This window comes from Rissa tridactyla, chromosome 19 (assembly GCF_028500815.1).
Source record: "Rissa tridactyla isolate bRisTri1 chromosome 19, bRisTri1.patW.cur.20221130, whole genome shotgun sequence".
Taxonomy (NCBI): domain Eukaryota; kingdom Metazoa; phylum Chordata; class Aves; order Charadriiformes; family Laridae; genus Rissa; species Rissa tridactyla.
The window spans coordinates 1535130-1559282 of record NC_071484.1 but is presented as its reverse complement, the minus strand read 5'-3'; the positions used below and the strand labels follow the sequence as shown (position 1 = coordinate 1559282).

At 50.4% G+C, this 24153-nt stretch overlaps 2 pseudogenes; one reads left to right on the top strand and one right to left on the bottom strand.

Moving 5' to 3' along the window:
* Positions 1-1098: 1098 nt before the first annotated feature.
* Positions 1099-2047, bottom strand: LOC128919361 (olfactory receptor 6F1-like; annotated as a pseudogene).
* Positions 2048-7726: 5679 nt separating this feature from the next.
* Positions 7727-9602, top strand: LOC128919491 (T cell receptor alpha variable 26-2-like; annotated as a pseudogene).
* Positions 9603-24153: the final 14551 nt, after the last annotated feature.

Below are 24153 nucleotides of genomic sequence, written 5' to 3'. Positions count from 1 at the left end.
TGCTTCCAGAAGGGAGGAGTAGATGTTCAGTATGGATTCAATCATCTCAATGGAGAGCTCTACACTCAGGTGAAATCCGTCCCACATTGACCTAAAAGGTGTCTGCCATCTTGATGCCTCCTCTTTCTGAAGTGGTCACATGGACTTCCTTCAGTGTCCTTGTGCAGAAAGAAGAGCTTTGAGAACATGATGCATCAAATGAAAATTGGAAGGGGGAAAAGCAAGTGCCCTTTGGAAGTGCTGATGTCCTCCCAATGAGTGTGAGGAGAGAGTTGCTGCCCAGCCAGGCTTTCACAGCTCTGCAGTTTGGGGACTTTGCCAATCTCATTGAAGTGTTTCCACAACAAAGCCCAAAATGAGTGGAATGATGGATTGTTAAAAGCTGATGTGGGGTTTCAGATGTGGAAATGTCCTGACACATCTAGCATGAAGCATAGTGATTTGCATATTTTTAATTAGAAAGAACAAAGTACCTCCAGATACTGGATAGGGGGAAGGAAGAGGAGTGTGAATTTTGTTGACTGCCTTCTGTTAGAAGTAATGGCTTTTGAGATACCAGACATTGCCAAATTTTCTGTTGAACCAGAGCATGATTTTCTGAAACAGCCCCAAGAGTGGGACATAAATCCTTCCAGAAAATGTCAAACTAAACAGAGAAATACATGCCCCTTTCCTAAGGCAGTGAGCCAGCTGCTAGGAATCATTTAGGGGGCACAGGTGAATCCCTGACAAAATGAAGCACTTGGCAACCTGGGATAAAAACCTGTGGGAGGACCACTCCTCCACTGTTCTGTTGGAGAGCTGCTTCTGGATGGGGTTTGTGAGCCTTTCCAAGTGGTGGTCTTTAGAGCACTGGGAGGCATTCTGAGTTTACCCAGGAGGGAACAGAGGGAGGTGGGAGCATTAGAATTGAGGTGCAGCCCAGCCTAAGGTGGCTGTGAGGTGAATGAAATGGGCTCAGTGGGGAACTGGTGGCTTCTCACTACCTGTGATGCCCAGGTGCAGTTACACTTTGGTGAGGACCTTCTGCAGGGTGGAAACCATGGGAGGGAGGGGATGAACCTCTTTGGTCCCACTGAGACCCTTTGAAAAGCCACTTCACTTGTTCTGGAAGGCCCACCACAGAGCTTGCTTCACATCTTTGTTCCTGAGTGTGTAAATGAAGGGGATCAACAGAGGAGTTACAGCTGTGTGAAAGGTGTTCATGAGTTTGTTCAGATCCAGTGAGTTCTGGGCCGATGGCTTGACATACAGGAACATGGTGGAGCCACACCAGACTGTGACAACACTGAGGTGGGCGGAGGAAGTGGGAAATGCCTTTTTTTGACCATGGGCTGACATGATTCTGAGCATGGAAGAGGTGATGTACACGTAGGAGAGCTGGGTAACCACACAGGGGGCCACCAGAACAGTTTAGGAGGCAAGGAATGTCGCTAGCTCCATGGGCCACATGTCACTGCAGGAGAGGGCGAGGCAGGAATCTATATCACAGAGGAAATGATTGATGACATCTGGCCCACAGAACATCAGCCTGGATGTCAGAAAGGCCATCAGCGAGACGGACAGAAAGCCTCCCAGCCAGGAGCTGAGCGCCAGCCGAGCAGAGAGGACACTGCTCATGAGGGAGCTGTATCTCAAGGGGTAGCGTATGGCTAAGTAGTGGTCATAGGCCATGACAGACAGGAGAAAACACTGAGTGGAGCCTAGGGAGAGAAGAAAGAACAACTGGAGGATGCAGACGTTGAAGGAGATGGTCTGGCTACTCCCCAGCATGACTCCTATGGCTTTGGGAACAACACGAGTAGTGTGCCAGATCTCCAGAAAGGGGAGATTACGGAGGAGAAAGTACATTGGGGTACAGATGTTGCTGTTCATCCACATGAGAGCCATGATGGATGCATTGCATGCATATTACTGTCAGGGAGCACGTCAGTGCAAATACCACCACAAGGGAGACCCAGAAATGCCACGTGCCTGGCAAGCCAAGAAAAATGAATTCTTCCACAGTTGTCCCATTTGCAGTGTGTTCCCCACAGTTGAGGTTCATTTGCAAAGACAGGAAAGTTTCTGTGAGCGTCTGCATGCCCGTGCTGGTCCTTCAGATGCCACTAGGAGTGAAACTAGAGCAAATGATGCCTCATCAGCCTCATTGCTTTCTATGTGGAGATGGGAGGCACTGTGGGAAGGGGAGGGGTACTGCCTGGGGTGTACCTTGACTTCGTCAAGACCTTTGACCTACCTTCATGGGTGCACACACATACACACCCATGCACACACAGAGGTATGCAGACTCACAGGCATGCACGTGCACAATTACGAATATACAGACCAGTCACACACATTTATGCCCTCCTCCATGTGTGTGTGTGTATGTGTATGGCGGTGTGCTCTCCCCCTTTCCCCACCTCGGCTGCTGCTCAAGCCATAACCATCAGTGGGAGTTGTGATGAGTTGCACCTGGACTTTGAGGGATGGCTGGCAACACAGTCAAAACACTGCCTGGAGTGGGGACCTAGCTATTTTGTTCCCATGCGAATATGACTACAGGACAACTCTCTTACTCTATAAATAGTGGACTGCGTGCCAGGATCTCCCCTCGAGTGGGGACACCCAGTTAAGGTTCTTCTCCTCGAGGCTGAGAGGTTCCTTGCCGCAACAGATTCTTGGTAAGTGACTAATAGCATGCTAAACTTTGAAATCTTAGGTAAGTGATATAAAGGATTGATTGCGCATATATAATCCTTTAGACAAAAACTGTTGAGCAAGTCTGGGACTAGGGCTGCATCCAGCCACGCCCAGACTCCTCTCTGAGAAGGAGTTTAGAAAGCAAGGGGGTCCTTACTGAACCTCGTGACTCAATGGGAGGGTTTCCCTGACAGCTTGTCTGACCCTGTCCTCTATGCAGTAAATAAACAAGTGTACCCTTCTACTGAAGCTCATAAAACACTGTTGCATTCACTACTAACTTTGTTAAATTACTGTTTCATATTAATAAATATTTCACTACTTCTCTCTTATGAGTGAAGTTAATCACTCCCCCCATGACAGTCTGCGAAAACACATACACATGGATACAATTGCCAGAACACATACCCACAGAGAACATTGGTGCACGCTCACATTTGCATGTGTATTACCACAGGCACGCACATGTATGTGTGAATGTGTTGTCCCAAATCTGGGTTCTTTACCCGGTGTGCAAGCCAATAACACACATAGCAGAGATATTTCCAAGTTTATTCCATTACTGCGCAGAAATGGAGTGCTCGTTCCAAGGGAGCACACCTTCGTTTCAAAAATTTCCCTTTTCATACACTGATTATTACATATTCTAATAATTGATACATATTCATTGTTATTCTCTTTAATGATTGGTCAAGGTTTCTTTGCTTCCTTTATGTATTGGTATGCAGACTCTGTCCTCTTCGTCTGTGCTTCTCTTTTAAATAGGTGGTATCAATGGGTCGGTGGTCACGGTCTCCCCCTGCCAAAATTACCTTTTAACTACTTCTCCTCTAATCTTAGATTAATCATGTCTAGTTACTATTTCTCTGTAATTAATGAAACATGGTTGGCGCTGTATAGATGACTTCTAGCAGCAGCGGCAGGTTCCCTTGGTTGCTTCAGATACATGCTATATTTCACTTTTCAAGTTAATATCAATTTTACTACAAGTGCACACATGAGTACAGCGAGAGGAACGTGTACACAGCCACGATCATGCACACACACCACTGAGAACCAGGACTCCTGACACCAGCTCTCAGCCCCTCTAGAGGAATCTAGGCCAGTCCTTCAGACCCTACAGGTAAGGAAGGAATCAGCCCTGCATGCTCTGTATCAGAGCAATATGATCTCCCTCAGAAATATACCGTTTCACTGTCCCCGTTTCTGTGATGACTACCCTCAGCTCCCACAGGCTTAGCTCCAGTTTCCAGCCTCAATGCATTCGGCAACATGGATGACAATCCCCTGCTACTCCTCCCGATGCCTACTGGCCATGGCCCCTGGATTGGGCGATGGAGGGGAGAGGAATGTGGAGTGGCAGCTATGGGCCATCCCAAGGGCTGTTTCCTGCTTAACCACTCCTGCCATTCTGCAGAACAAATCATCTTCTGTAGCCCCACACTGACCCTCTGACAGCCCAGAGCAGCTCTGGCCATAGCAAGAGGAAGGCCCTTCCTCAAGAGCTCATGGGGCTGCTGACACCTCAGGGACTCCTGCCTTTCTGGACATTTGTGGGCAGAGATAACAGCAAGGCAAGGCCTGATGGTCACTGGCAGGAGAGCAGACCAGGATATCTTCCTCAGCTTCAAGGGTTGGTGCCCAAAACAGGAGCCACTACAGGCTGTCCCAACCTCCCACTCCTCTGAGAATGGAGACGTGTCTCCTTGTGCTCTAACCCCCTTCCACCCCAGAGCAACACCTTTCTCCTTTGGTAGCTTGGGGAGTGTCCACAGAGGGAAGGACCACATGGAGGCCAGGCTTGAATGCAGCAGAAGTTTAATGAGTCCAAAGAGGGAGACAAAGTCACTCCAGGTGGGGGCCGCCAGTTCATGGAGCCCCACGGGCAGCAGCAGAGGCTCTGTTGTCCTTGGCCGTGCAGAAGTTCTTGCATGCTGTCTGTCTGCCTGCCCCATAGAGGGAGAGGAGACAGCAGGTCCCTACCAGGCTGGCATTAGTAGCACCTTACTGCCAAGGGGAACTGAAGCAGTCAAAGAAAAGGGAGAGAAAAGCAAAGCTCTTCAGCTACACCGAAAACACATCCTAAATCTCGATCCCTTGCCCAGCATCATGTTCTGCATTGCTCGAGATGTCTCCCTGAGGCTTTCCCAGCATCTTATCAGAGGAGGCACCTTCTGCCACAGTAGCGTCTGGAAATGCCAGAGAGGTCACAGCACCCAGAGGTGATGGGCACTCCATCACAGCTGAGGATGCTGCCAACAGCAGCAGAGGTGGAGGATCCCACAACGGTGTTCTGTGGGAAGGAGCTGAGGATGGGGCCGGGCAGGGTCACCACCACAGGAGGAGGCTCAATGACGACACTGGAGTTCTGGCACTGCCTGATGCAGGGCTCATTGCAGCTGTTGGCCAGAGGTGTTGGGCCACAGGGCCGGCAGGGCAGGCACTGGTTGTAGCAGGACATGTCTCAAGGGTGGAGGTGCACCTGGGAGAGGATCAAGGAGGAAAGAGAGCACAAGGGTGGGTGAGGAGCAGCCTTGTTACCCCATCAGAAAGGAGCCAAGGCCACTACTGAGTGGGGAGCTGGAATCTTGGCCAGGAGACACACAGTCTTCATCACCCTACAAAGAGTAGCCTGGCCCATGGAAGGTGTCTCCTAGAGCATAAACCAAAAGCCCTGTCAGCCACCACTCAGCTTGTCTCTAAGCAGACCTTCTCCCTGCTTTCCACTAGCATGACAAGAAGACGCAAACCCAAGGACAGAGAGAGACAATATCAGCTGAGAGGTCCATCGAGGAGAGATCTCACTTTGGAAGAGGAGGAGAAGGAGCTTCAGACTCACCTGGTCCCCAAGGAGAAGGAGGCCAGAGAAGTGGATGAGAGAGCAGGGACTTGGGCTGGCTTTTATACCTGCCCTTCATTGACGCAGCACCAGAGGCATCCTTTGCAGAGGTAACAATTTTTGCACAAGCTCATCTTGAGTGCAAACCACTGCAGCTAGTGATATGGGCTGTGCTTTGATTTCCTGCACTGCTGCCTTTTCATTTCCAGAGTTGTTCCATGCCCATTCCCCATTCCCCAGTGAAGGCTTCCTGTGATCAGTGGGATGAAAGGCCCCAGGATTTCCAGGGCAGGAATGCAGCAGTGTGGGCAGAAGACTCAGCTCAAGTGCTGGACAGGTTCAGAGCAGATGACAATAGCCTGGGTCACTCTGCTCATCTCGCCTCATCTCACCCCAATGGTCACTTACTGTTGCTTCCCCAGATGTATGTGTTGCACTGCCAGGTTTTCACCCTACCCTGCCTAATACTGCCCGGTTCCCAGGGGTCCTCAGAAGAATCCATGGTTCATGGTGTTCCTGTGTGTGTTCTTGTCTTTTGTGTACTTGTAAGCAGCCAGGTTTTTGTGAATGCACATGGGAACACAAATTTGTGCATGATTCCGTGCCAGCGTGCCTGAGCCTGTGTGTATGTGTCCTTGTGTGTCACTCATCAAGAGGGCATGTGCTGGTTATGGCAGGGATACTGTCCGCTGCTCTATCCATGAGCACCACAGAGCAGCATGTTCCCCGGGGCAGAAGGAGCCCGAGTGCAGCTGAGCGGTGATGGCACCAGCCTGCTGGAAGTGTATCCAGGGAAGAGGCACTGAAATGCAGCCCCTGCCTCCTGACACCTCCTTCTCCTGCCCCTGCAGAGCTCACGCTCTGCTGCTGCCCATTTCAGGCCACAACGAGGATGGTTTCACTCCATTTTGGATCCTTAGTTGAATTCAGTGTGACACTATTTAGAGTTCCTCAGCACGGCCTCTCCAGGCCAGGGCACAGCTGCTCTCCCCAATGCTAGAGAGTTCAAAGGATGCGGATTGCATTCTGGGCAAGGAGAAAGGCTGAGCAATCCTGCCCACCTTGTGCTGGCTGCCCCTGAGTGCACTTCTTTCCAATGCAGTGTCGGTGGTGTCTGGGGTGGGACATGGCTCTCTCTCATGTCCATGTCAATGCCAAACGTACTTATGTAGCCTATCAACCTGATGCGGGGACAGACAGGGGCTGAGACCTTGGATCAAACAGGTCCTGAATGAAAGGAACATGAAGCCTGACATTGCTGTGCTGTGAGTGGAAGGATAGACCCTGTGGCTTGCACAGGAAAGCCAAAGAACTAATGACCACTTTGGACTTCAGCCAATAAGGTCCGTCATGTCCCACATTGGAATCTCAGTCTGAGCCCAGCAGCTCTCCCTGGGAGGAAAGGGACATTGGATTCAAGACCACATCCCCCAAAGCTAGTTACTGTCCCACAGGGCTGTCCAGTATAGACCCTCTTTCTGACAAGGGCTGTGCCCAGTGGGGAAATTTTCTAAGGCCATGTCCCCTCCTGAATATCGGTTGCCCTGAGCTCACATCAAGCTTGGAGACAGTACAGCCAAGGGCTTTCCCCCTTGCCTTTGAGAGACCTCAGTGAGATCAGAGCCAGGGAGCTCTGCTGGGAGAGCTCAGCCAGGGCAGGTTCCCCTCTCCGTGGAGCTGCTGTTTCTGATCTGAGGCTCTAGTGTAGCCACAATAGCTGACTGTTCCTTTTCTATTGCGACCTGAGAGCATCCAGCAGAACCTCGTGCCCTTCTCTTCCACATCTGGTTTTAAATGTCCAAGTTTTGTCCAAGAATGTCCGAGACATATTCGAGAAAATAAGAGTGCTGTTAAAATAGCAAGCACTTGACCTCCAAACCTTCCTGCCATGCCCTGCTGCTGTGCCGTTTGCCCTCCCCTTGGCTCCTTCCAGGCCACCGGCGTCCCCGTGGCCGAGGTGCCCCTGCCGGGGACAGCCCGTGCCTGCCCTCCCTCACCACCGGTGTCGCTGTGGGCAGCTCCGCTCCGGCCGGTCTCTGCCCCGGTGCTGCCTTCCTGCTCAGGGCGCAGGGCTGAGCCCCGGGGCGGAACTGGCGGAGGCAGAGAGGAGAGTAGAGGAGGCGGCAGAGAGAAGGGGGCGCGGCGGGAGCAGAAAGCCAGGGCTGGCGGTGGGCAGCGAGGCGCGGGCGGCGGAGCGGCGGGATGCAGCAGTACCGGGGCGTGGGGCTGTCGGGGCTGGCCGTGCTGCTGCTGGGTGCGTGGGGCTGGTGGCGGCAGGCAGCGGGCTGTGTGTTACCAGCGCTGGAGCCGGGGATGTCTTCTGGCCCTCCTGCTCCTTCTTGAACCTTATTCCCCCTCTGTTCTCCTTTCTACAGACATCCCTTCTGCCCTCAATGAGGGCATTCCCTCCCAGATGACCTATCTCACTCTGTTACTCCACCATCCATCCACCCATCCACCCATCCATCCATCCATCCATCCATCCATCCATCCATCCATTCCTCCCAGTCCATATCTTTTCCTTATTCCTTATTACTCTGTTCTTCCAAACATCCCTCCTACATTCTTGTCTCCAACGAAGCACTCCCAGAGAAATTCTCTCTCCATACTTTGTTCTCTGAACATATCCCCATCATCAGTGACCTGTCTTCTCCCCTCTCCTGGTGCAAGACATTTCGTGCTGAAGCAAAGTGATTCTTCTTTTCTTCTTGGCAGTGGTTGCGGGCAGAGCCCAGGTGCAGCAAGAGCCGTTGGCAGAGACCACCGAGGGCGCCGGCATCAGCATCAACTGCTCCCACCCCAACATAAAGATCACCGACTTCATCCACTGGTACCGTCAGCTCCTGGGCCGAGGCCCTGCATACCTCGTGAGCAGCCTAAAAGACTCCAAAGAGCTGTGGGACCCGCCGGGGCGGCTATGGGTGTCGGCAGACCGCCGCTCCAGCGCTCTGTGGCTCGCCCGGCCCGGCGCGGCGACGCAGCAGTGTATTACTGCGCCCTGGGAGGCACGGGGAGAGGAGCCGGGGCTGCGGCCGGGCAGGAACCGCGCGGGCGGGGCCGAGCGTGTATGTTGGGGGCGGAGGAACAGCCCCGTGCGGGCCCGCCAGGGGGCGCTGCGCTCCGCCCGCCGGGGCCCCTCCGGACAACCAGAAGGGGTTTCACAGTTTGTTCCCCTGTAAAAGCTCAGATATACAATGGAAAACTGAGTCTGCCAGCTACAGAATTCCACACACCTGCCCAAATGTTCCTGCTAGTGTTACAAAGTCATTGCACGGGGTCAGAAGTTGAAGCTCCCCAGCGGCAGGAGAATGGCATGTCGAGGTCAGAGGCACCTTCAAACGCTCCCCAGAGGGGCTCAGTGGTGAGACCAGGAGCTTGTTTGACAGGATTCAGCACCTTGGCAGCTGGGGCCCAGGAGACATGGTAAACCGCTTGGCCTGGACACACTGAGCGCAGCCTCAAGGCATGCCAGGTTTCCCCTTGAGGGGTGAGTCAGAAAGGGATTTGCTGAGTTGCCCTCAGGGGCTGGAGGTCTGAGGGGAGTGAGAGCTGGCAGGAGGCCTCTGGCAAGAGGCTGTGGGCTCCAGCCAGGCCCCGGGGAACTCTGTGTGACTCAAGCAGCTGACAGAGGTGGTCAAACCCATGGGCAGAGGTTTCCAAGGCACAGAGTGAAGGATCTGTCTTGCTCCCTGTCCCCGTCCCCTGCGGCATGGGGCTTCCCCCACCTGACCGGAACCGGCATCAGCACCAGCACTGGGCGTGGCATCAGCATCCACCATGGCCCCAGCACCGGCATCACCGGGTCCTCCTTGGAGTCAGTGCCTGGGCTCAGCCCCATTTCTCATCAATGGCTCCTGTGGATCTGTGCTCCTGAAGGCAGCGAACAGCCCCTTGGTCAGCAGACACATGGAGACTGAGATGCTCAGTGCAAGGCAGGGAGGGGAGTGTGGTGTTTCCTACAAGATTCTCTTGCTTCCCCATGAAGTGCTCCCAGTGTTCTGGGTAATGTGGCATCCTCTGGCCTGTCCGTAAAGGCCTGACAGCTTTGTCTCAGAAATGCCTCAAAGACGTAGAATAAGTTGCAATGGCAGTCATCCCTTACACAGGAAGGATCCACTCCAGCAAACCATAAATGTTTGTAAGAGCTCCTTCAAGTTCTCTTTACTGTGGCCTACCACCTGCTCCTCAGCCCTGTCAGGGGCAGACCTTCACCTGGGCTGTAGTGGTTCCCTTGCTTTGCAGCAGTGCTTGATTTTATTCCTCTGACACCAATGGAGACAAAGAATTCACCCCAGAACACCTTTGGATCCTCCCTCTTGCCTAGGTAGCTGATTCCTTCTGGACATGACAAAGCTGTTTCAAACAGGGCAGTACGTTGCCCCAAAGGAAACACCAATATAGTCAAACAGGGGGACCTCCCCAGGGGGCACATGCTTCTGCTTGTCTTTGTCTTCTCCGTGCATCTCCTAATCATAGTGGGAATAGCCTCATGGTTGTCACCGCAGGATCCTGAGGTAGCTCTTCCTTGGCTGGTTTTCCTTCTTGGAGATCTGCTGTGCCACCACCGTTGTCCCCAGATGCTGGAGGCATTCCATCATTTGTGTTTCCTGCTTTCCTTTTCCCACTTCTTCCTAGGTATGACTGAGTTCCTGATCCTCTCAGCCACGTCCTTTGATCATTCTGTCACCATATGCAAGCTGCTCGGTGAAAAATGCTGTCACGACAAAGAAAGTCTGCTTCCTGCCAGCACTGGGAGCACGCACAGTGGGCTTTATGGTCATCTTTGCCCAGGTGGCTCTGCTGCTGCAGTGCCCTTTCTGCACCAAGAAGGTTGCTGACCAGTTCTACCGAGATGCTGGGCCAGCAGGATCATGGCCTGTTTGGGTTGGGTTGACCTTGTCTGGCTGCCAGGTGCCCACCAAGCTGCTCTGTCACCCCCACTCCTCAGGAGGACAGGGGGAGAAAAGAAGACGAAACAAGAGAAAACAAGCTCATGTGTTGAGAGAAGGACAAGGAGATCACTCAGCCATTACTGTCACAGGCAATACAGGCTTGACTTGGGGAAATCAATTTAATGTATTGACAATCAAATCCGAGTAGGATAACAGAAAATAACAAATCTAACAGCACCTTCCCCCCACCCCTCTCTTCTTCACAAGCTCAACTTCACTCCTCACTTCTCTGCTTCCTCCTCCCAAGCATCTCAGGGGGAAGGGGAACGGGGGGTGCAGTCCGTTCATAACGCTTCTTCTCTGCCACTCCTTCCTTCTCGTGCTCTTCCTCTGCTCCAATGTGGAGTCCTTCCCATGGGAGACTTTGTGAACCGCTCCAACACAGGCCCTTCCCATGGATTGCAGTTCTTCATGAACTGCTCCAGCATGGGCCCTTTGCATGGTCTGCAGTCCTTCAGGCACAGATTGTTGCAGTGTGGGTCCCCCGCAGGGCCACAGGTTCCGCCAGAAAACCTGCTGCAGTGTGGGGTCCTCTCCATGGGGCCACAGGTCCTGCCAGCAGCCTGGTCCAGCGTGGGGTCTCCATGGAGTCACAGCTTCCTTCAGGGCACATCTACCTGCTGTGGTGTGGGGTCCTCCATGGGCTGCAAGTGGATATCTGCTCCACCTCTAACCTCCATGGGCTGCAGGGGGACAGCCTGCGTCCCCATGGTCTTCACCATGAACTACAGGGGAATCTCTGCTCTGCGCCTGGAGCACCTCTTCCCACTCCTTCTTCACTGACATTGGTTTCTGCAGGGCTGTTTCTCTCACCTATTCTCACTCCTCTCTTCCAGCTGCTCTTGCGCAACTGTTTTTTCCCTTCTTAAATATGTTAGCATAGAGGTCCTACCACTATCGCTGGATGGCTCCGATTTAGTCAGTGGCGGACCTGTCTTGGAGCCGGCTGGAGCTGGTTCTGTTCAACATGGGACAGATGCAACTTCTGTCATCTTCTCACAGAAGCCACCCCTGCAGCCTCCCTGATACCAAACCCTTGTCCAATAAACCAGATACAGTCCACCCCTCGCCTCTGTGAATCGCATATTTGAGAATTGTCCTTAATAGATGCATTCATCACACAATCTACAATGTTCACAAACTTCTCTTACATCAACAAAAAAGAATTCCTCACACCAAAATCGAAATAACACCATCACAACACCCACTAAGGTGGGCAATTTACACACACTCCACGCCCCGTCCCTCCACAACAATGACATCAGCAGCAATTCCCCACAATTATTCCACTCTCTGGTCTCTAGCAATGTTTAGTCCATGTTCCAGGGTTCCCCAGGGCTCAATTTCAGGGCCAGTCCTCTTTAATGAGGAGGTTTCATAAATGATCTGGAGGCAGGAATCAAATGTACCTTGAGTAAGTTTGCCAACGATACTAAACCAGGAGGAGCTGTGGACTCCCTTGAGGGTAGAGAGGCCTTGTAGAGAGATCCGGGTAAACCAGAGCGCTGGGCAATCACCAGCCATATGAAAAGCAACAAGATCAAGTGACAGATTCCTCGCCTGGGATGAGGTAATCCTGGTTACACATACAAACCGGGGGATGAGAGGCTGGAGAGCAGCCCCGTGGAAAGAGGTCAGAGGGTTTGGGTCGATGGCAAGTTGAATATGAGTCACCAGTGTGCCCTGGCAGCCAAAAGGGCCAACAGTGTGCTGGGGTGCATCAAGCCCAGCGTAGCTAGCTGGTTTTGGGAGATGATTGTCCCACTCTACACTGCACTAGTGTGGCCCCACCTCGAGTCCTGTGTGCGGTTATGGGCGCCTCAACTTAAGAAGGACAGCAAACTATTGGAGTGTGTCCAAGAGAACGGTGATCAAGATGGTGAAAGGTCTCGAGGGCAAGACTTAGGAGGAGTGGCTGAGGTCACTTGGTAGGTTCAGCTTGGAGAAGAGAAGGCTGAGGGGTGACCTCATTGCAGTCCACAATTTCCTCACGGAGGGGCAGTGGAAGGGCAGGTGCTGATCTCCTCTTTCTGATGACCAGTGACAGGACACGTAGAAATGGTATGAAGCTGCATCAGAGAAGTTCAGATTGAACATTAGGAAAAGGTTCTTCACTGAAAGGGAGATCGGTCACTGGAACAAGCTCCCCAGGGAAGTAGTCACAGCACCAAGCCTGTCAGAGTTGAAGGAACGTATGGATGATGCTCTTAGTCATATGGTTTAGTTTTAGGTAGAATCAAAGAATCATAGAATCATAGAATCATTTAGGTTGGAAAAGACCCTTAGTATTATTGAGTCCAACCATCAACTCCACCCTATGAAGTTCTCCCTTACACTGTATCCCTTAACACCACATCTAAACAAGTCTTAAACACATTCAGGGATGGTGACTCCACCACCTCCCCGGGCAGCCTATTCCAGTGTCTAACCACTCTTTCTCTGAAGAATTTTTTCCTAATGTCCAGCCTAACCCTACCCTGCTGCAGCTTGAAGCCATTCCTTCTTGTTCTATCACTATTTACCTGTGAGAAGAGACCAGCACCAACCTCTCGACAATGTCTTTCAAGTAGTTGTAGAGAGTGATGAGGTCTCCCCTCACCCTCCTCTTCCTCAAACTAAACAGTCCCAGCTCCTTCAATTGCTCCTCATCAGATTTATTCTCCAGGCCCTTCACCAGCATTGTTGCCCTCCTCTGCACTCGCTCCAGCACCTCGATATCTCTGTCATATTGAGGTGCCCAAAACTGGCCACAATACTCAAGGTGTGGCCTCACCAGTGCTGAGTACAGGGCGACAATTACCTCCCTACTTCTGCTGGTCACACTATTTCTAATACAAGCCAGGATGCCATTGGCTTCTTGGCCACCTGGGCACACTGCTGGCTCATGTTCAGCCGCTTGTCAATTAGAACCCCCAGGTCCTTTTCTGCCAGGCAGCTCTCCAGCCACACTTCCCCAAGCCTGTAGCAATGCATGGGCTTGGGGAAGTGTGGCTGGAGAGCTGCCTGGCAGAAAAGGTAGTCCTGCAAGAAGCAGGGAGTTGGATGCGATGATCCTTATGGGTCCCTTCCAACTTGGGATATTCTAAGATTCTATGACATGCCAGCACACATAAAAATACATGTGCATATACATTCAGTTACACGGGAACCCCTGCGCAGGCACACACACACACACGTTCACCCCTGAGACTTGTCACTACATAAGTGTTCACATATGCTTATACACACTTGCACCTAGATATATATGCAAGCTCCTGTACTGAGGAGAAATAACTGGACTCCAGACGATCCAATGTGAATCAACAGAAGCCGTTTATTAAGCACAGATCATCATCTTTTATACCCTGTGTTGTAGCCGTACATGCCACTTGCTTATTTCTGATTAGCTGGTTACACTGTCCACGTGCTGTCCATGCAATTCATTCACACATCAGATTGGTTACAAGAATTCTCATAGTAAATTGCTTAGTCATTAGCACAACATGTTTTCTACCTTCTCAGTTCCCGTTTTTCCCATGTACTAATTCCATCTTCTACCACCTCTTTTGCTCTTAATCTAATCTCTCATAGTAGGGAGGCTGGCTCACATGACCATTTTCTCTCAGATGCATTCCTACAATACCCCCTTTTTCTTCTTGAGCCAGCCAGACCTTATGCATGGCATTTTCTATCATGTCAGTCACTTTGCAGAGAACACACGAGGCTGCCATAATCAATAATAATATAACCAACAATAGCATGAGCCCTTGCTTTAGTAAAACTGATAACCACCCCGTTATACCCCATGAGCTTAACCAATCATCGAAACTGTTTTTAACCACTTTTAATTTGGATGTGTTATCCTTCAGCTCCCGTAACTGCTTATGAATGGATGATAAGTGGTCAGAAAGGTTCATACAACACATACCTTCAAAATCTTCACATCCATGACCCTGAGCCAACAGCAAAAATCAATCATCACCCCTGTGGTGTCTCCACAAAAGTTCACTAGGGTCATGTTAAATGTTGGGTAGACTGAATTGAATCCTGCTGTATTAAAAGAAGCCGAAATACCAAGGGTTCTCAATTTTGTGCTCAGCTGCAACTTCCAATCACAAGGATAAGCTCGACACTAATTCTCAGTGGCATCTTCAAATATCAGTACCCTTGCCCTTCTTTCTGCGTTGTAGATGACCGAACCTGTTGCTACACTTGTCCTCTGGAACCGACCAAACCTCTGGCAGTAGCACTGCGTAACAGCACTGTATGCCACACCTTGACCAATCCTTGTGAATGGTGGACTTCCCTAATCTCCTGTCGCTCAGCCAGCTCGTGTTGAGGTGAACCTGACTCTGTGTACTCTATTGCAGTAGCTAAATGAATTAAACCCGTCACCTTACTTAGTTCTTTATTAAAACACACAGCACACCAGATTTAAAACACACAGCACACCGGAATTAAAATACACAGCACACCGGATTAAAAACAGACAGCATACCCTGTCACTTTACCTAATTCCTTATTAAAATACACAGCACACTAAAATTAAAATACACAGCACACCGGATTTAAAACACACAGCACACCAGGCGGCAGCACGTGGTCTTTCAAACCACCACCGGCCTCAACAATCCTCACAAGGCACAAGGATCTATGGGTCACAGTTCCACACCTAGGGCACTGCACTTCTTCAGCCCTCATTGTCGTTGTTGGTATTGTGGGGTAACTCATTCGAATCCGTCTGCTCAAACCAGGGCTTTATCCGCTTGGCTGGTACCCATCTGGTTCCGGCATCTGTAACGACACAGGCATATCCTCGACCCCAGGTTAATAGTCTACACGGTCCTTCCCACTTCCCCGTCACACTGTTTTTAACTGCTACCATGCCATTTTCCTGCCTAAAATCTCCCAGGTCTCTCTGTAGACCTGCGCCGTGCCGCACGATTGGAGGTACAAGGCAGTGTTGAGGAAGGCGTAGGAAGTTCAGGACGTAAACGGCTTTGTTCAGTCAATCTACAGGACTCAGACCTTGCTCTCCCCCTTTTTGTTTTTGAAGTAAATTTTTTAAAGACTGGTTCATGTGTTCCACTATGGCTTGACCCATCGGAGAATGTGGTGTGCCAGTCACATGTGTAATGCCCCACAGCTGTAGAAATACCTCTGTTGAATGGGCTACATACCCTGGGCCATTATCAGTCTTTATCACACGCGGTACACCTAAGGCTGCAAACGCGCATCGCAAATGCTTTCGTACATGTTTACTAGATTCACCAGTCTGCGCAGTTGCCCAAATTGCAGTTGAATAACAGTCTACACTCAGGTGTATAAATTTCAGTTTTCCAAATTCTGACACATGGGTTACATCAGTCTGCCAGAACTCCAAAGGTCCATGCCCTCGGGGACTGACGCCTGGGTTGAAGTTAGGTATAAATGGTTGACAATCAGCACAAGTTCACACAATATCATGTGCTTGTTGTTGTGTTAAAGAAAATTGCTTCCTCAATGCCTTCGCATTTTGATGAAAAAAAAAATCACGCGACATTTCAGCTTGCTGCATAATGTTCCGAGTTGTTACCAACAGTGTGATAATCCGCAACTGTGTTTCCCTCAGTTAAAGGACCAAGTAAACAGCTATGAGAGCGTATGTGGACAATAAAATAACGAAACTGTCTTTTTCATAAAAGCAACATTAATTTCAGTAAGAGACTAAATAACAATTGGTTCTCTACTTGTTTTATAAATGCTCCTTCAAGTCCTTGAACAATACCAGTAGCATATTGAGATTCTGCCTACATTTAACAGTTCCTGTTGAAATAAGTCAAAGGCCTTTACTGTGTCCCTGAACCATCTACAAACACTGAACAGGTGCCATCAAGAGGCTTTGGTGCTCACAGGATGCACGGCTGTAAAGGAATTTGTGAAAGTGACTGTAATAGTCTGTGCTAGGGGAAAGAATAATTTATTTGCCCAATATAATGTACTAAGAAGGTTAAGACTTTGTGATAACCAAGGGTCAAGGTCATCCTTTTTGATGGGGACATGTATGTGGCTTGGATCCATTCCAGAAAGCTGGTGACAGCACAAACGACCCTGGAAAAACAATCGTGGTAACATTTCAATCATCATAGTTACTGTTTTTGAAAAGGTATGTGGCAAAAATACCCCCTCTAATGAAGTCAGGCTCTTTGTGAGTGCATCACCGCACTGTCCTATCAGGGCATAAAGTTGAAATTCTTGTAGGAAGGTGTTCAATGCGTCTTGCAGCAGTAGTAGACTATATCTTATCTTGCAACATACTGTAATGCCTTCGGAGCTGTTGGGGTTAATGAACATAGAACTTATGGGGGAGCGGGGGGGCGGGGGCAGACACAGTGCTTCAGGGCATCCCCTGTATCTTCAAAGTGCGCTCATGTCTCTCTCCCCCTCTCTGACCTGAGACAGCCCCCCTATATCCTACACTGCATTGAGTGGAGAAGTACAGGCTAGAGTCGCTGCATGCATGGGCAGTGCACGCAGCAAGTCCCACCAGACTCTCCTGCACTGGACTGAGTAGAAAAGTACAGGCTAGAGTCGCTGCATGCGTGGCCAGGGTATGCAGCGAGTCTCACCAAACTCATGATCCAGCTTTGCTAACAGCGGCTGTCTGATACGTGACTACATTGTTGTAATCCCTTCTTGTTATCTTCTTCTGTGAAGGTCAGGTTCTCATGGATACACACATAGTTTTTAGAGAACATATTCTACAACTCGTACAAGGGTACGATGCAAAGCGGCATTTACAGCTGATCGTATAATACTTATTAAACACAGCAAACAGCATACTAAACATAACAGACAAATTCCTTTCACATAGGCAATGAGTATAATTTGCTTCAACCAACCCCACCCCCAAGTCCATCCAGCAAAAAGATTTTCAAAAGTGGTCTCCACAAGTTGCTGGTTCGGTCGGTGCAGTTCCTGCAACTGGGCATGGATGGATTTGGAGTGGTCACTTAGATTCATACAATACAGTCCTTTAAAATCTTGACAACCATGTCTGTGAGCTGAAAGCAAAAAATCAGTAGCAGTTCTGTTTTGCAACATCGCATATCGAATACTATCTACATCTAGCAATAACTCAGAAATAGCGGTACTAGTAGCATTGTTAAACTTATCCTTGGCAGAAAGAGAGTCCTTGTTATCACGAATCCTTGGCAGCAAAAGAGTCCTTGTTAGCAAGAGCGCATGCGGACTCCCTGTTCTTGCCGGTACTGTGCTTTGATCTTCTTCCACAACAGGCCAAGATTCTCAAGCAGCTAGATAAGGTGTCTGTGAGTCCATTACAGGCTTATGTCATCCAAATGTTTTTCTTGCCAGCACCCGAGACTGAATAACAATTGGTGTGATATATGTGTTTTCCAGCACCCAGGTGCGAGTCCCTTGAGTGTATTTACAATCCTCCTCGCCGATCTTCCGTTGCTTTCCCATATTCCACCCCCTTGCTCAAGAGACCGCTTCTGCTGGGGTTCATTTTAGTCTCGCAGGGTATAACACAGAACAATCTACTAAGGCATGCAATAACATATACACATATAGGAAAAAACCCAAAAACATATCTCTATGGTACTGCTTTGAATCAGGTGTCCTATTTCTCTTTTTCTGATGCTTTCTCGTAATGCGTATGGCATACTTTTGTGCTAACGTGGCACATTTCCCATCTAATTGTTCCTGTTTGGTTTCTTTTTTTTTTTTTTTCTCTTTTTTTTTTCTTTTCTCTTTTTTTTTCTTTTTTTTTTTTCCCATCACTTACGACTGACATAAAAGTCTGCCTTTGCAACAAGAGCTCAGTTTCTCATTTTTCCTTAAGTTTCTCATTTTCATACAGAGCATCCTATAGATTTTGGCTCAACTCCTTTTCCCAATCAACCATGATCTTATAGACAAACAAAAAACAACCAGCGATACGCCCTGCACGGGCGAGCCGTTCCCGAGAGTGTAAACGTGTCGGCTCGTGAAAACTCCCCCAATATTTCAGGACTTCCATCGGTTCTACAGCCCATCCTGGTGTATCTGCCTGTGGCGCGCTCGCCTTACGTCTAAACATTGTGTATATACAAACTTCTTCACTTGACAGAGTGTCAGCCCTAGATGCATACGAGAACAGTACCACACCGGGCAGAACACCTGCTCAAGTGGAGTCACCTAACGACACTGCACACAACAAAAAGCAAACAGTAGCACAGATGCTGATCAGCAGGTATAAGCTGGCGCCCACACACACTTACACAGCAGACATACAAAACCAGCACTTCTATCTCAGGGAGACGACTGGGGAGGGGAGGGGGCGAGGCGGGCCATGGCAGGAGCAAACAGCTCCGGCTCTGTCCTTCTCTGCTGACATTCTGCCTCCTCCATCAGCCTCAGGTGGAGCAGAGGGGATCAGCAGGCGATCGTCCCAGACCTTCGTACCTGGCCAGTTTGATCCCCCTCCCGTGGGTTCTAATGCTGCAAAAGCCCCGGCTGCCATGGCTCGCTCTGCCTTCATATCTTGTAAGGTCGATAACACCAACCACCATGTCATCGCTAACGGTGATGCCTCTTTGTCTCCTTTACTAATCACTTCCCACAGTTTTTTCCCAACAGCCTCTCATATTTCTAGTTTAAAAGCTGTCTGGGGCTCTGGTGCAAATCCGTTCTCTCTGCACCATATTAACAACCTTCGGAGCATACACTCATCGTATTTCACCCCTCTCTTAGAGAGGATATGCAGGAGAAGTCTTAGTATAGCCCCTTCTTCTTTTGTTACTTGTTGCCCCATCTCCTGCCCCGGCTGCTCACCTCTCTCTGGGTGTCCGTGGCCACGTCATCTGTTTCCTCTATTCCGGGTTGCCGCCCAATCCGCCCGGTCTCAGTCCAGCTGAGCCGTCCTCCAGCTGGTGGATCTCCTTCTGGGTCTTCCGCCCCTCGCATTCCGTTGCTCAAGCCAAGTGCCAATCGATATCACGTCGGGGTCACCATCTGAGGAGAAATAACTGGACTCCAGACGATCCAATGTGAATCAACAGAAGCCGTTTATTAAGCACAGATCATCATCTTTTATACCCTGTGTTGTAGCCGTACATGCCACTTGCTTATTTCTGATTAGCTGGTTACACTGTCCACGTGCTGTCCATGCAATTCATTCACACATCAGATTGGTTACAAGAATTCTCATAGTAAATTGCTTAGTCATTAGCACAACATGTTTTCTACCTTCTCAGTTCCCGTTTTTCCCATGTACTAATTCCATCTTCTACCACCTCTTTTGCTCTTAATCTAATCTCTCATAGTAGGGAGGCTGGCTCACATGACCATTTTCTCTCAGATGCATTCCTACACTGTACAAACACAGACATGTGTTCGTCTGCTCACATGTGTACCCACAGACATACAAACGCACGCACACTGACAACACACACACACTTACCTCCACACCTGCAAAAATGTGTGTGGACACAAACACATGCACAGACATAAACAGAAATGTCTTTGTTCACACACACGCTGGCAGACACTCACTCTCACGTGTGCATTTGCAAATGCCCACACAAATGCAAATACAGAGGCACAAATATGCCCCCAGGTGCAGACAGATGCATATGCACAGGAGGAAGCCCAGCCTCTCCCCACACTCTGAGAAGCAGGACTCCACGGGCAGCTCTCTGCCCCTGTGCCCCTGACAACTTCAGGCAAGTCCTTGAAAGCCTACTGCTAAGAAGAAGACACATGAGGCGCCAGCCACTGTTGGTGGATTTAGTGACAGCAGAGGGCTTTTGGGCTTTTGTGCGTTGGCCAGAAGTAGTTCAACAGATTGTGTTCTCAATTACAGGAAAGAGAGAAGGTGTATTGAGGTCCAAGCAGCGGGGTCTTTTTTTGAAATTCAACCATGTTCATATACCAATTCTGTCCATGAGAGACAAAGTCAAAGCTTAAGACCATCCCTATTGCTGCAGCTCCAGGCATTCTCCACTTTACAAGTCAAAATGATCCCGACGTTTTGCAAGCTCTGGCCCATCCCTGGTGATTGCCGTAAGGCAGTTGTGGAGGTCTGGGACCAGTTCCAGGTTCAATGCAGGGAGAGGTGCTGCCCTGACACGCTCACATGGCAGCAAAGGGTTGTGTGCGGGGGGTGAGCCCCATGGCCTGCAGCTGCAAATGCTGGGGCTGGGACACCAGAGAGGAAGCTGGCCTGATGAAGTTGCCTTAAGATAAATACCATCTCTTCAAAAGACAAACTAATATTAATTAGCAGGTGGCATCAGGAGGAGATTTCAAGCTGCCTGAGCCAAGCCCTGACATCTGTCAGTTAACGTGGCTCATTCAAGCTCAGGGAGCTGCTCTGCTGAGGTGACCATCTCCTCATCTGCTTTTAGCACTGGAGCAGCCGGGAGAGCCAGAGGAGTGGTGGCAGAAGGCTGTGCCCAGCACTGCACAGGCACCGGGAGGGCAAGCCTTGTGCCCTGAGAACCTCCCAGAAAGGTTGGCATTTTCCAAGGGTCCTCACCTGGCCTGGAAGGCTCCCATTCAGGTCCCCCAACTGGGACCTGCCTCCCTTGGAAGGAGTCCCTCTCCCAGCTGTGCTCTGCAAGTGCAGCAGCAGGAAGCAAGGTGCCAGACAAACGTTTTTTCCGGCTTTGACAAACATGCAGGTATGGCCTGATCTGAGCAAGCTCTTGAAATTGGTGACCTGCAGAGGTGCTGTCCAACCTAAATTATGCTATGGAAAGAGTAAAGACAGTTGGGTTAGTTGGTTTGTTAAATGCTAAAAGTAAGGAGAGGACAAATGGAGATCCTACCTGTGTTGAGGAAAGTGAGAATGGAAGGGCTATGGTCAAGTGGAAGGACCGTCTCTTTGGGTTTGAGTGTGTTTTTTTCCCCAATGAGCTTGAGATGGGAACGATTTATGAGATGGGATGGGAAGTGTGGCAGGAAACTTGATTTGTTGGTTCCTGAGACATCTTCTTTTGGACAGAGGAAGAAAGTGCCCAGTGCCTTGTTGGGCTGAGTAGGGCAGCTGGTGTCTGCAGGGTGTGGGGGTGTTGACCGTTGTGTTTCTGAGACCTGCGGGTTTGGGTATGCTGAAAGGAGCTTGGGACTAGACACCATGCAGGAGCCAGGAGAGGCCAACCCAGCCAAGGGCTTGAGGATGGAGAGAGAGAGGACACAGGCATCAGGGAAGGAGACACTCCCAACGCGTTGCAGAGGGGGATGTGTCAGAGAGGTGGGTCACCAGGTGCAGGCCTATCCCCCTTTAACCCCTCACCTTGCAAAGGCGGAAGCTGTTGACTGCAGGAGCAACATGTGCCAGTACTGGGGAGGAGAAAACCGCAGCACAGGCATTTGAGATGTGCTAAGAACAAGCATTTTCTCCTCCCCATTTCATTCTTTGTTCCCCTTGCAGAGCCATTTCCGGCAGCTCTGCTCTCTCGGGGCTTTTGGTGGGGACATGTGGGTTTTCTGAATCTCTCTCACACACGCAGGAGGATTGGTCTCAGCACACACATCAGGTATCTCGTCCTCTCTGCCTTCCTGAGGCAACCACTGGGTAAGGATTGTCTTTGACTGGAGGCATGATTCCTCTTCTTCCCAGGAGACCCACACCCCCTCAACAGGTCTCTGCGGGGAGCTGCTCTTGAATTATGGGCAAATGCACCTGCTTTCTCAAGATACTGCTACATAGAGAAAAGATGAGACCAAGAAGAAAGAGCTCCTCTCCTGACCATCATAGACCCCTTGCTTTCCTTTTCTCTTGCCATCCATCCACCTCTCTCTGCCTCTCTCTTCTGATCTCTCTGAGCCCAGTGTTTCACAGACATACCATTGCAGAAGCTCTCTTCTGTCTTGGTAGTACACCTTTCCTGACCTTGTACTTGTGTTTTGACACACAGGGTTTTTTGAAAGCTGATGCAGGGACATGAAAGCTCTCTCATGCCACTCACGCAGGGAAGTTAGACTTTGGCCAGATTTTCAGCGAACCCCAGCAGCTCTCCTTTGGAAGGGCAGCAATGGCTGCTCCGTCTCCCTAAAATCAATGGCCAGGAGCTTTGTCTTCAATCCAGCATCAGGTTCCTGGGGGTCCTTGTCAGGGCTGTCACCAGCGCATTTAGCAGGGGGGGCACCTTCTGCCACAGTAGCGGCTGGAAATGCAGGAGAGGTCACAGTACCCAGAGTTGATGGGCACTCCATCACAGCTGAGGATGCTGCCAACAGCAGTGAAGGTGGAGGATCCCACAACGGTGTTCTGTGGGAAGGAGCTGAGGATGGGGCCAGGCAGGGTCACCACCACAGCAGGAGGCTCGATGACAACGCTGGAGTTCTGGCACTGCCTGACACAGGGCTCATTGCAGCTGTTGGCCAGTGGGGTCGGGCCACAGGGCCGGAAGGGCTGGCACCGGTCATAGCAGGACATGTCTCTGGGCTGCACGTGCAGCTGGGAGAGAGGGCAGAGAGGCAGTAGAGCACATACATATTTGAGGAACAGTCTGCCAGGAGTCTGTCACTCCACCACAAGCGTGTCAAAGGCACCTGCTGAGCCAGGAGCTAGAAACTGTGCAGTGAGGCAAAAGGGTTACCAGACACAGTACTGTGAGGATCACCCAGGCCCAACCAGGCTGCTGCCAATCTTTGCAGTGAAGGGCAACCTCAGCCAAGTGCCAAGTCCTCTTTCAAGATAATGCAAAGTGTCTCCAGGCCCAAGGAGGCTGCTGCCTATCTCTTAAGAGAACAGCTCCCTCAACCGAGTCCCAGACACTCTCTGACTCAGACCTTCACCCTTCTTCCCCTTCTCATGGAGAGCAGCACCACAGCCCACTATAGGAAGGAGGAGTACACACCTGCATGAGCAGAAAACAATGCAGGGGAAGGGCTTCAGACTCACCTGGTTCCCAAGGAGGAGGAGGAGAGAGAAGTGGATGGGAGAGCGAGGAGTTGGGCTGGCTTTTATGGTGGCCCTGACCTGCCCTGGGCCCAGAGGTAGCTTTTACAGAAGTGGCAATTGTCTAAGCTGCTCATGATGAACAGAAAACATCCCAGCTAATGACATGGGCTGGGTGGTTGTTTTCTCAATGCCACCTTCACATTTCCTGGCTTATGCTGTCCACCATCCCTCACGGAGGCTTCTTCTGAGTGCTGGGATCGTGAGACTCCATGATTTCCAAGGCAGGAATGTGTCAGTGAGTCAGTCTGGTGAGTGGTCTGTGGCTGCAATTACAGGAAAGGGCCAAACTACTCCCCACCCTTTAATCCATGGTTCGTCTCCCAAGGACGTGCCTTGTCTTTCTCTCCCTCCCAACTCACTCCAGTAGACTCTTTTAATCTTTTACCGAGGAAAATAAGCAGCCTTCCCCTAGCTATGGGTATTGAGGGCTGCAAAAGTTATTTCCACTGTTATTTCAATGCTGATGAAAATCAAAGTTATGTGGTTCCTCTACCACCACTGGGATATTACTCTGCCTTGGCGAGGCCACATCTGGAGGAGGAACTTCGTTAATTTGAGGGTGGCAGAACACTGGAACAGGCTGCCCAGAGAGGTGGTGGAGTCTCTGTGTCTGGAGACCTTCAAACCCATCTGGATGCGTTCCTGTGCAACCTGCTCTAGGTGAATCTGCTCTGACAGGGGGGTTGTACTAGATGATCTCCAGAGGTCCCTTCCAACCCCCATCATTCTGTGATTCTGTGATG